A 12049-nucleotide genomic window follows, 5' to 3' on the forward strand; every position below is an offset into this window, starting at 1 on the left:
AACGAATTCGAGGATGAAGGGCAAGGAAGGGTTGAGGAGTCTGGACCGGGGACGGTGGACCAGGTAGGGGATATGAGGGCTTTGGCACAGTTGTTGCAGTTGTGGTCACCTGGTGCTGCCAGGAGCATGGGGGAGGTGGATAGGGGCCCTGGTCAGGGCATGGAAAGGAGGCATGGTGGTGAAGGCAGCAGGGACAGGACGGGAATGGGACGGTCTGGTGGGGCTGATTCTGAAGTTCTCTTTTCTTCACAGGCTGGAGGAGTGAGCGGCCCCAGTAGTTGGGGCCGAGGACCCGTCGGGGTGGGGAGCAGTAGACGGCGAGTGAGGTCCCGCTCGCCAGTGGATGCACAGAGGAGTAGAGCCACGCACACATCACCAACGTGGGGAAGATTGGACAGGTCTCCCAGGAGGAGGAACAACCCAGTAAGGGGAAGGGATCAACAGAGGGCACGATCACTGGGTCATCGGAGGGAGATGAGCAGGAGATCGCTGGGACGGTCAGTGGAGAGAGCTAGGAGGATGGAGACCGGGGAGCTGGACCGCAGAGGCAACAGCAGTTCAGGACCAGTGACGGCTCTGTCTACAACAGGTGAGGAGCCTGGGACTGGGGCTAACACTTATGTAAACGTGAATGCAGGGGCCACAGTTGGGGGGTTGAATTTGGTACTGTTGAAAGGGTTGAAAGATTTGGTTGCTCAGGTTGAGAAGCAATATAGTGAGGGAAGTGGGGTGGCCGGAGTGTGGAGCCAACAAGGGGCGCAGACCACAGGCGGCCAGAGTTCAGGGGGAGGGGCGGTGCCCGCAGCGGCAACTGGATCGGGGGTTGACACTATTAAGGTGGCTGAGGTGGCGATGAGCAGGCCGTGTTTGTGTACAATCGGACCGCTGGGTATCCATCTGACAAGAGATTAAGGAGAAGATTTGGAAAAGGGAGTTTTTGGAGATTTTCTCGTTGCTTCCACTCGAGCAGTTTGTGGAGATTAAGGAGGACCCAAAAGTAGAGCAAGGGAAGAAGGAGGAAGAGGAGCAAAATAAGAGGTATAGGAAGTTGCCAAAGACGTTCGACAATTGGTCGCGGGCTTTCTGTATTTTAGCTAGTGTGACTGCGGAGAGGTACCCAGAGCAAGGCTCTGCTTTGTTTTGCTATTTTGATGAGATATCAGCAACATACCGCACATATGGTGGCATGACATGGTGGCGATATGACGAGCAGTTCCGGCAGCGGATAGCAGTGCGCCCGGACATGAAGTGGGATGACCGGGACATGGGGATATGGTTGGAGATGATGACACCTCTTCGTGGTGGGCAGTCCTTTCGTGGGGCAGGAGCAAGTGCTGGGGGGGCTGGAACATCCTCAGTGGTGGTGCTCAGAAAAGGACTATGTTTCCAGTTTAACGATGGCCAATGCCGGTTCGGGGGGACATGTAAGTACAAGCATGAATGCTCAGGTTGTAGGGGGGGCCCATGCATACTCCAAGTGCTTCAAGCGGGGGCGATTGCCAGTCAGGGCAGGGGAAGTGGCTGTACAGGGCATGGACCCCAGTGAGGGTTGTAAGGATGGTGCCATGGTTAGACCGGTACGCTAGGGGGGGCTCGAGGAGGGCAGATGCTGAAATGCTGTTAACAGGGTTTAGTTTGGGGTTTTGGATTCCATTCCGGGCAGGGGGCCAGGGCTTTGGGAAATTTAAAATCAGCAAGGGAATTCCCGGAGATTATAAGGGAAAAGTTGAGGAAAGAGGTTGCACTAGGCAGAATGGCGGGCCCGTTCCCGGCGTTGCCTCTGGATAATCTACGGGTTTCGCCATTAGTGGTCGTGCAGAAGAAATCCCCGGGGCAGTATAGGATGATACACCATCTGTCCTATCCAAAAGGGGCTTCAGTAAACAATGGGATTGATCCTGAGTTGGCGGCAGTGCGCTATGCATCTTTTGATAAGGCGGTGGACCTAGTTCAGACGGCAGGTAGGGGGGAGTTGTTGGCAAAGGTTGATGTGGAGTCAGCTTTTCACCTTGTTGCCGGTGCACCCCAGATGTCATCACTTGTTAGGTTGTAGTTTTGACGATTCCTATTTTGTGGATTTGTGCCTGCCGATGGGGTGTTCGATTTCCTGCTCATATTTTGAGAAATTCATTTTTTTCGTGGAGTGGGTGGTGATCCAACAGGCGGGCGTAAGATCGGTTGTTCATTACTTGGACGATTTCTTATTTGTGGGCCCAGAAGGATCAAGGGACTGTGAACACCTCATGGCAACATTTACGCGGATAGCGCGGGAGTTTGGTATTCCAGTAGCGGAGGGGAAGACAGAAGGCCTGATGCCGTGTTTGAGTTTTTTGGGTATCGAAATTGATTCAGTCAGGAGGGAATGTAGACTGCCGGAGGATAAAATTGTGGACTTGGTGGAGACGATTGAGAGGGCGGTGGGGAAGCAGAAGCTCAAATTAAAGAAACTTCAGTCATTGATTGGAAAGCTCAACTTTGCATGCAAGAACATCCCGGTGGGAAGAGTGTTTATGAGGAACCTGTCCCAGGCGACGGTGGGGATGAAGGAGCCTTTCCACCGAATCTGACTGGGGAAAGAGCTCAAGGAGGATTTGGGAGTTTGGCAAAGTTTCTTGAGGGAGTTTAACTCGAGGGCAATGGTGCAGGAGGAAGGTTTGAGGGACTCAGATCTGAATTTGTTCATGGATGCTTCCGGGGCCATTGGTTTTGGGGCATATTTGAATGGCAAGTGGTGCGTGGGACAGTGGCCGGAGAAGTGGCTGGAATTGGAATTCACTAAGAATCTGGTGATTCTGGAGCTCTTTCCATTGGTGGTGGCATTGCATGTATGGCCACAACTGTTGGCCGATAAGAGGGTGACTTTCCATTCTGATAATATGGGGGTGGTGATGGCATTGAACAGATTGTCGGCATCATCTCCTCCGGTTGTACGGTTGTTAAGGATGTTTGTGCTGAAATGTATGCAATGCAATGTCTTGTTTAGAGCTGTACATGTTCCGGGGAAACTGAATGAGGTTGCTGATGCTCTTTCCCGTTTACAGTGGGACCGGTTCCATCGTGTGGCCCCAGAGGCGGAGGCAGTTGGGGAGCGATTTCCAGAGGAACTGTGGGAGATAGCATTGCCAACACACTGAACATGGTGAAGGTAGCTTTGGCTCCGGGAACATGGAGGGCATATACCCAGGTATGGGGTCTATGGGGTAAGAGACTGCAGGAGTGAGGGCTGGTTGATGATTCTGAAGGTAGGGTGAGGGAATTGCTGGAGTGGATGCAAGAGTGGAGGATGGCTAGTAGTGGGGGCCGAGGACCCGTCGGGGTGGGGAGCAGTAGACGGCGAGCGAGGTCCCGCTTGCCAGTGGATGCACAGAGGAGTAGAGCCATGCACACGTCACCAACATGGGGAAGATTGGACAGGTCTCCCAGGAGGAGGAACAACCCAGTAAGGGGAAGGGATCAACAGAGGGCACGATCACCGGGTCATCGGACGGAGATGAGCAGGAGATTGCTGGGATGGTCAGTGGAGAGATCTAGGAGGATGGAGACTGGGGAGCCAGACCGCAGAGGCCGCAGCAGTTCAGGACCAGTGACGGCTTTGTCTACAACAGGTGAGGAGCCTGGGACTGGGGCTAACACTTCTGTAAACGTGAATGCAGGGGCCACAGTTGGGGGGTTGAATTTGGTACTGTTGAACGGGTTGAAAGATTTGGTTGCTCAAGTTGAGAAGCAATGTAGTGAGGGAAGTGGGGTGGCCGGAGTGTGGGGCCAACAAGGGGCGCAGACCACAGGCGGCCAGAGTTCAGGGGGAGGGGCGGTGCCCGCAGCGGCAACTGGATCGGCGGTTGACACTATTATGGTGGCTGAGGTGGCGATGAGCAGGCCGTGTTTGTGTACAATTGGACCGCTGGGTATCCATCTGACAAGAGATTAAGGAGAAGATTTGGAAGAGGGAGTTTTTGGAGATCTTCTCGTTGCTTCCACTTGAGCAGTTCGTGGAGATTAAGGAGGACCCAAAAGTAGAGCAAGGGAAGAAGGAGGAAGAGGAGCGAAAGAAGAGCTATAGGAAGTTGCCAAAGACGTTCGGCAATTGGTCACAGGCTTTCTGTATTTTAGCTAGTGTGACTGCGGAGAGGTACCCAGAGCAAGGCTCTGCTTTGTTTTGCGATTTTGATGAGACATCGGCAGCATACCGCACATATGGTGGCATGGCATGGTGGCGATATGACGAGCAGTTCCGGCAGCGGATAGCAGTGTGCCCGGACATGAAGTGGGACGACCGGGACATGGGGATATGGTTGGAGATGATGACACCTCTTCGTGGCGGCCAGTCCTTTCATGGGGCAGGAGCAAGTGCTGGGGGGGCTGGAACATCTTCAGCGGTGGTGCTCAGAAAAGGACTATGTTTCCAGTTTAATGATGGCCAATGCCGGTTCGGGGGGACATGTAAGTACAAGCACGAATGCTCAGGTTGTGGGGGGCCCATGCATACTCCAAGTGCTTCAAGCGGGGGCAATTGCCAGTCAGGGCAGGGGAAGTGGCTGTACAGGGCACGGACGTCGGTGAGGGTTGTAAGGATGGTGCCGTGGTTAAACCGATACGCTAAGGGGGGGCTTGAGGAGGGCAGATGCTGAAATGCTGTTAACGGGGTTTAGTTTGGGGTTTTGGATTCCATTCCGGGCGGGGGCCAGGGCTTCGGGAAATTTAAAATCAGCAAGGGAATTCCCGGAGATTATAAGGGAAAAGTTGAGGAAAGAGGTTGCACTAGGCAGAATGGCGGGCCCGTTCCCGGTGTTGCCTCTGGCTAATCTATGGGTTTCGCCATTAGGGGTCGTGCCGAAGAAATCCCCAGGGCAGTATAGGATGATACACCATCTGTCCTACCGAAAGGGGCTTCAGTAAACAATGGGATTGATCCTGAGTTGGCGGCAGTGCGCTATGCATCTTTTGATAAGGAGGTGGACCTAGTTCAGACGGCAGGTAGGGGGGCGTTGTTGGCAAAGGTTGATGTGGAGTCGGCTTTTTCGCCCTGTTGCCGGTGCACCCCAGATGTCATCACTTGTTAGGTTGTAGTTTTGACGATTCCTATTTTGTGGATGTGTGCCTGCAGATGGGGTGTTCGATTTCCTGCTCATATTTTGAGAAATTCAGTTTTTTCGTGGAGTGGGTGGTGATCCAACAGGTGGGTGTAAGATCGGTTGTTCATTACTTGGACGATTTCTTATTTGTGGGCCCAGAAGGATCAAGGGACTGTGAACACCTCATGGCAACATTTACGCGAATAGCGCAGGAGTTTGGTATTCCAGTAGCGGAGGGGAAGACAGAAGGCCCGATGCCGTGTTTGAGTTTTTTGGGTATCGAAATTGATTCAGTCAGGAGGGAATGTAGGCTGCCGGAGGATAAAATTGTGGACTTGGTGGAGACGATTGAGAGGGCGGTGGGGAAGCAGAAGCTCAAATTAAAGGAACTTCAGTCATTGATTGGAAAGCTCAACTTTGCATGCAAGATCATCCCGTGGGAAGAGTGTTTATGAGGAACCTGTCCCAGGCGACGGTGGGGATGAAGGAGCCTTTCCACCGAATCCAACTGGGGAAAGAGCTCAAGAAGGATTTGGGAGTTTGGCAAAGTTTCTTGAGGGAGTTTAACGGGAAGGCAATGGTGCAGGAGGAAGGTTTGAGGGACTCGGATCTGAATTTGTTCACGGATGCTTCCGGGGCCATTGGTTTTGGGGCGTATTTGAATGGCAAGTGGTGCGTGGGACAGTGGCCGGAGAAGTGGGTGGAATTGAGATTCACTAAGAATCTGGTGCTTCTGGAGCTCTTTCCATTGGTGGTGGCATTGCATGTATGGCCACAACTGTTGGCCAATAAGAGGGTGACTTTCCATTCTGATAATATGGGGGTGGTGATGGCGTTGAACAGATTGTCTGCATCATCTCCTCCGGTTGTACGGTTGTTAAGGATGTTTGTGCTGAAATGTATGCAATGCAATGTCTTGTTTAGATCTGTACATGTTCCGGGGAAACTGAATGAGGTTGCTGATGCTCTTTCCCGTTTACAGTGGGACCGGTTCCATCATGTGGCCCCAGAGGCGGAGGCAGTTGGGGAGCGATTTCTGGAGGAACTGTGGGAGATAGCGTTGCCAACACACTGAACATGGTTTAGGGAGCTTTGGCTCCGGGAACATGGAGGGCATATACCCAGGTATGGGGTCTATGGGGTAAGAGACTGCAGGAGTGGGGGCTGGTTGATGATGCTGAAGGTAGGGTGAGGGCATTGCTGGAGTGGATGCAAGAGTGAAGGATGGCTAGGATCTCGAGATCCATGGTGAGAAGGTGGCTAGCGGCATTGGCGTTCTTGTTTCAGTTGATGGGTTGGGAGGATGTGTTGAAACATTTCCTGGTGCGGTTGGCGGCAAGGAGTTTGTGTATGGGAAAGGTGATAGTGGATGGTAGGCGGCCGGTGGTTTTCACAATACTACAAAGGGTGGTCAGTCAGTTGCCAGAGATCTGTAATTCGGAGTATGAGATGCTATTATTCCGAGCTGTTTTTGTAGTAGCCTTTTTCGGAGCATTTAGGATATCAGAGCTGGTGGGGAGGAATAGGAGGGACACAAGGGGTATCCAAAGGTCTAACGTGGTGGTGGAGGATGACAGGTTGCTAATTTGGCTGAGGCGGTCCAAGACGGACCAGGCGGGGAGGGGAGTTCAGATAGTGTTAAGGGCTATGGGAGGCTCATGCTGCCCAGTAAAAACAGTATAGGATTTTATGAGGGTAAGGCCAAGGGGTTGGGGCCCATTGTTTGTGCATAAGGATGGTTCTTCGTTATCACTGTTTCAATTTCAGGCAGTGTTAAAAAAAGGCTTAGGGCAAAATGGTTTAGATCCAAGGGACTTTGGTACGCATTCTTTTAGAATTGGGGCAGCCACAGAGGCACATGCTTTGGGGATAGGGGTGGAAGGGATCAAGAGGATTGGGAGGTGGGTTTCAAACAGATATGTTTCATATGTTAGGCCCACTTTAGTCTAGTGTTGTTTGTTGTCTTGTTTCAGGTCCAATACAGTGTTAGCTCATGGGCCATTCCTATATTTACTGGGCTAGAAAAGCGGCATTGGTTAGAGAGGATGGGTTCCAGATGGGGTTTTCATCGGCGGAGGTCAGCATTCACTGGTTTGGAATCAGAGGCATGAGGTGGGATCAATTAATTACTAAAGTTGTCCAATACGCAAGGCTATTCTGTCCTCCTGACATTTTATTGATACACTTAGGAGGGAACGATTTGGGTGCTAGATCTCAGAAAGAGTTAGTGGATGAGATGAAACGGGATGTGAAAAGACTAATTATGCTGTTTCTGAAGTTAGTGATATTGTGGTCTGAGATTGAACCGAGGCTATACTGGAGAGCAGCTTGGGATGGCAAGAAGTTGGATGCCTCTTGGAAAAAAGTAAATAGGATGATGAGCAGTTACGTAAAAGAGGTTGGTGGGCTGCCAATACGGCATGTGGAGTTCGAAGGGGAGTCTGGGAAATGTTTCTTCCTAAAAGACGGGGTTCATTTGAACGAAGTTGGTTTACATCTATATAATTTGAATGTGAAGGAGTGGGTTTCAAAGGCATTGGATTTAGTTGGCGAGGCTCGGCCTTAGGCCTTGCCGGTGGCAGAGTGCTTGCTTGGGTAGAATAACATTTGTATGGGTACCTCCTAATTTTAGGAGAGGTGTAGGTGGAAATGTTTAGCTGGTGAAAATGTGGATACTATGAAGGGGCAAGCACTGGTAGGGGTATTTAATGTTTCAGTTATTTATGGTTATAATGTAATTGTTAAATAAAAGCTGCGTCCTTTGTAACCCAGATTTGAGTTGTGTTTTCATTTGAGAGAGTACCTATTAGAGAGGTCAAGGAAGCCCTGGACGGCACCTATGCAGGGGAAGGGCATTTGACCCCTGTATAGGTGGGAGAAATGTATAGGTTGCTGGCAATAAGGGGTGGAGACAGGTGGGGCTTGGGAAGAGGGGATAAAAGAAGTGGGAGGAGCAGAAAAAAGCACCAAAAGTTTAGTAGAGAGGATAAGTGTGGAAGGAAGCTCCCGCCCACCCTCCCCCTATTTAAGATTTGGAGGCATTTGTCGCAGCTGTGGTGGTGGAGTGCTTGCTTGGGTAGAATAGCATTTGTATGGGTACCTCCTGATTTTAGGAGAGGCGTAGGTGGAAATGTTTAGCTGGTGAAAATGTGGATACTATGAGGGGTCAAGCACTGGTTGGGTATTTAATGCTTCAGTTAATTATGGTTATAATGTAATTGTTAAATAAAAAGCTGCGGGCCTTTGTAACTCAGATTTGAGTTGTGTTTTCATTGAAAGAGTACCTATTAGAGGGGTCCCCTACGTCCCTAGGATCGTCTAGAACTTTACTTCATTGGGAAACTGGCCACGGGACAGACCATGGACCATCCATCTACTTTGATGGCCACCCCGGTATACCCATTCCCCACTCCTTTTTCCTCCCTGGTGGTTTCAATCTCTTCATTGCTTTTCTGTGTTTTATTTTGCTCTCATATTTCAGATACCTAAAATGTTTTTATTTTTCTATTTTGTTCTTAACACTATATTTGTATTTGCAGGATGAGATTATGCAGCTGTATCCAGAGATTAAAGATACTAACTGAATTATTTTTGAGTTTCCATATTTTTTGTCTATTGAGTAGTCATCATATATGTCTGAACCTCTCAAATAATACAACTGAGAGTTTCCCTGCTGCATAGTTGTATTTTTATGTTTGACAAAGCATTATAATAATACATTGCAGTACAGAGTGATCACAAGTGTTTATCACACTCAGCAATTTCATTGTCAGTTGTGCATTAAAATGTGTTAACAAATGTCCTGTTATTTCTAAATTAGAGGTGCAATTATGTTTTATGCATAATCTATGTTCTATACGTACAAAACATTGACCTAGTTAATTTGTGACCTGCTATGATAGGTCATCTTTTTTATGAGAAATCCACACATAATATATATTTGGTTTTTTTTATTTCAGCAGACCCAGCAGATTCAGGGCTATACCATACTCTTATGTGTTATATCATGACATGTGAGAACTCTACAAAAAGTAAAACAAAAAAATGGATATTTTAATTAAATATGTAAACAATATTTTGTGTGTGTGAGCATGTTTGTGTGTGTGCGTGTGTGACATGTGAGTGAGTGTGTATTTTTTTGTGTGTGTTTTGTGAGTGTGTGTACATGAGTGTGCGTGTGTTTGTATGTTTGTGTGTGTGCGTGTGTGCATGTGAGTGTATGTGCATGTGTGTGCGTGTGTGTGCGTGTGTGTGTGTGTGCATGAGTGTGTGTTTCTGTGTGCGTGCATGTTTGTGTGTGCCTGTGTGTGCATGTTTGTGGTGTGTGCATGCATGTGTGTGCTTGCTGTGTGTGTATGCGTGTGCATGTTTGTGTTTAACAGTAACCCTAACCCTAACACCCCAACTTTAATGTAATTAAAATAAATCTAAATAAAACTACTATTAATAACTAAATAATTCCTATTTAAAACTAAATACTTACATGTAAAATAAACCCTAACCTAGCTACAATATAATTAATAGTTACATTGTAACTATCTTAGGTTTTATTTTATTTCCACAGCTAAGTTTGTATTTATTTTAACTAGGTAGACTAGTTATTAAATAGTTATTAACTATTTACTAACTACCCCTAACTAAAATAAATACAAATTTACCTGTAAATAAAAACCTAACCTGAGTTAAACTAACACCTAACCTTACACTACAATTAAATCAATTACAATTATTAAATACTAATTATCTAAATTACAAAAAAAAACACTAAATTACAGAAATAAAAAAGAAATGATCAAATATTTAAACTAATTAAAATAAATACAAACTTAACTGTGAAATAAAAATAAAACCTAACGCCTAGATTTAGAGTTTGGCGTTCAGCCCGTCAAAAGCAGCGTTAAGGGGTCCCTAACGCTGCTTTTTACCGCCCGATGGTATTTAGAGTCAGGCAAGAAAGGGTCTACAGCTCACTTTCTTTCCGCGACTCCAGGCTACCGCAGATCCCCTTACGTCAATTGCGTATCCTATCTTTTCAATGGGATTTGCCTAACGCTGGTATTTAGAGTCCTTGGAAGAAGTGAGCGATAGAGCCTCTACGACAAGACTCCTACCGCAAAAAAAAGTCAGTAGTTAAGAGCTTTATGGGCTAACACCGGAACATAAAGCTCTTAACTATTGCTGCTATAAAGTACACTAACACTCATAAAATACCTATGTACCCCTAAACCGAGGGCCCCCCACATTGCAAACCCTCTATTAAAAATTTTAACCCCTAATCTGCCGACCCGGGCCACACCGCCGCCACATACATTATAGATATGAACCCCTAATCTACTGCACCTAACATCCGCCGACCACCCTACATTATATTTATTAACCCATAATCTGCCCTCCCCAATGTCACCACTACCTACACTACACTTATTAACCCCCTAATCTGCATCCCTATCATCGCCGCCACCTACCTACAATCCTAACCTAAGTTACAATTAAACCTAACACTACACGATCATTAATTAATTAAATAAATTAAATTACAAGTTACCTACAATTAAATGTAATTAAATTAAATAAACTATAGTACAAAAAAACAAACACTAAATTAAAGAAAATAAAAAAAATTACAAGAAATTTAAAACTAATTAAACCTAATCTAAGCCCCCTAATAAAATTAAAAAGCCCCCCAAAATAATAAAATGCCCTACACCTATTCTAAATTACAAAAGTAATCAGCTCTTTTACCTTTTTTGCGGGGCATTCGCCCCAAAGTTATAAGCTGTTTTAACCTGTAAAAAAAAAATACAACCCCCCCCTACATTAAAACCCCACCCACCACATACCCTAATTCTAACCCACCCAAACCCCCTTTAAAAAACCTAACACTAACCCCATGAAGATCTCCCTACCTTGAGTCGCCTTCACCCAACCAGGCCGAAATCTTCATCCAAGGTGCCGCAGAAGAGGTCCTTCATCCGGTAGAAGTCTTCCATCCGCGGCGTCTTCTATCTTCATCCATCCAGAGCGGAGCCATTTTCCAAGGAGTCGACGCGGTGCCATCTCTTAATCGGAGTCTTCCTCTACACAATGACGGTACCTTTAAGTGACGTCATCCAAGATGGCCGTCCCTTCAATTCCGATTGGCTGATAGGATTCTATCAGCCAATCGGAATTAAGGTAGGAATAATCTGATTGACCGATTCAATGTAAGAAGACTCCGGATGAAGAGGTTGGCTCCCGCATCGGCTCCTTGGAAGATGGCTCCGCTCCCGCTCTGGATGTATGAAGATAATAGTTATTAACTATTTAATAGCTATTGTACCTAGTTAAAATAAATACAAAGTTGCCTGTAAAATAAATATAAATCCTAAAATAGCTACATGTAATTATTAGCTATATTGTAGCTATATTAGGGTTTATTTTCTAACGGCTAGATTAGAGTTTTGTCGGTAACGACCCGCGTAGCTAATGCTGGCATTTTTCTGGCCGCACCTTTAAAATAACTCTGGTATTGAGAGTCCACAGAATGGCTGCGTTAGGCTCCAAAAAAGGTACCAGAGTTGCTTACGGACGCGGCCAGCCTCAAAAAACGTGCTCGTGCACGATTCCCCCATAGGAAACAATGGGGCTGTTTGAGCTGAAAAAAAACCTAACACCTGCAAAAAAGCCGCGTTCAGCTCCTAACGCAGCCCCATTGTTTGCTATGGGGAAACACTTCCTACGTCTGCACCTAACACTCTAACATGTACCCCGAGTCTAAACACCCCTAACCTTACACTTATTAACCCCTAATCTGCCGCCCCCGCTATCGCAGACCCCTGCATATTATTATTAACCCCTAATCTGCCGCTCCGTAAACCACCGCTACTTACATTATCCCTATGTACCCCAATCTGCTGCCCCTAACACCGCCAACCCCTATATTATATTTATTAACCCCTAATCTGCCCCCCACAACGTCGCCTCCACCTGCCTACACT

This window comes from Bombina bombina, chromosome 8, assembly GCF_027579735.1.
Source record: "Bombina bombina isolate aBomBom1 chromosome 8, aBomBom1.pri, whole genome shotgun sequence".
NCBI lineage: Eukaryota > Metazoa > Chordata > Amphibia > Anura > Bombinatoridae > Bombina > Bombina bombina.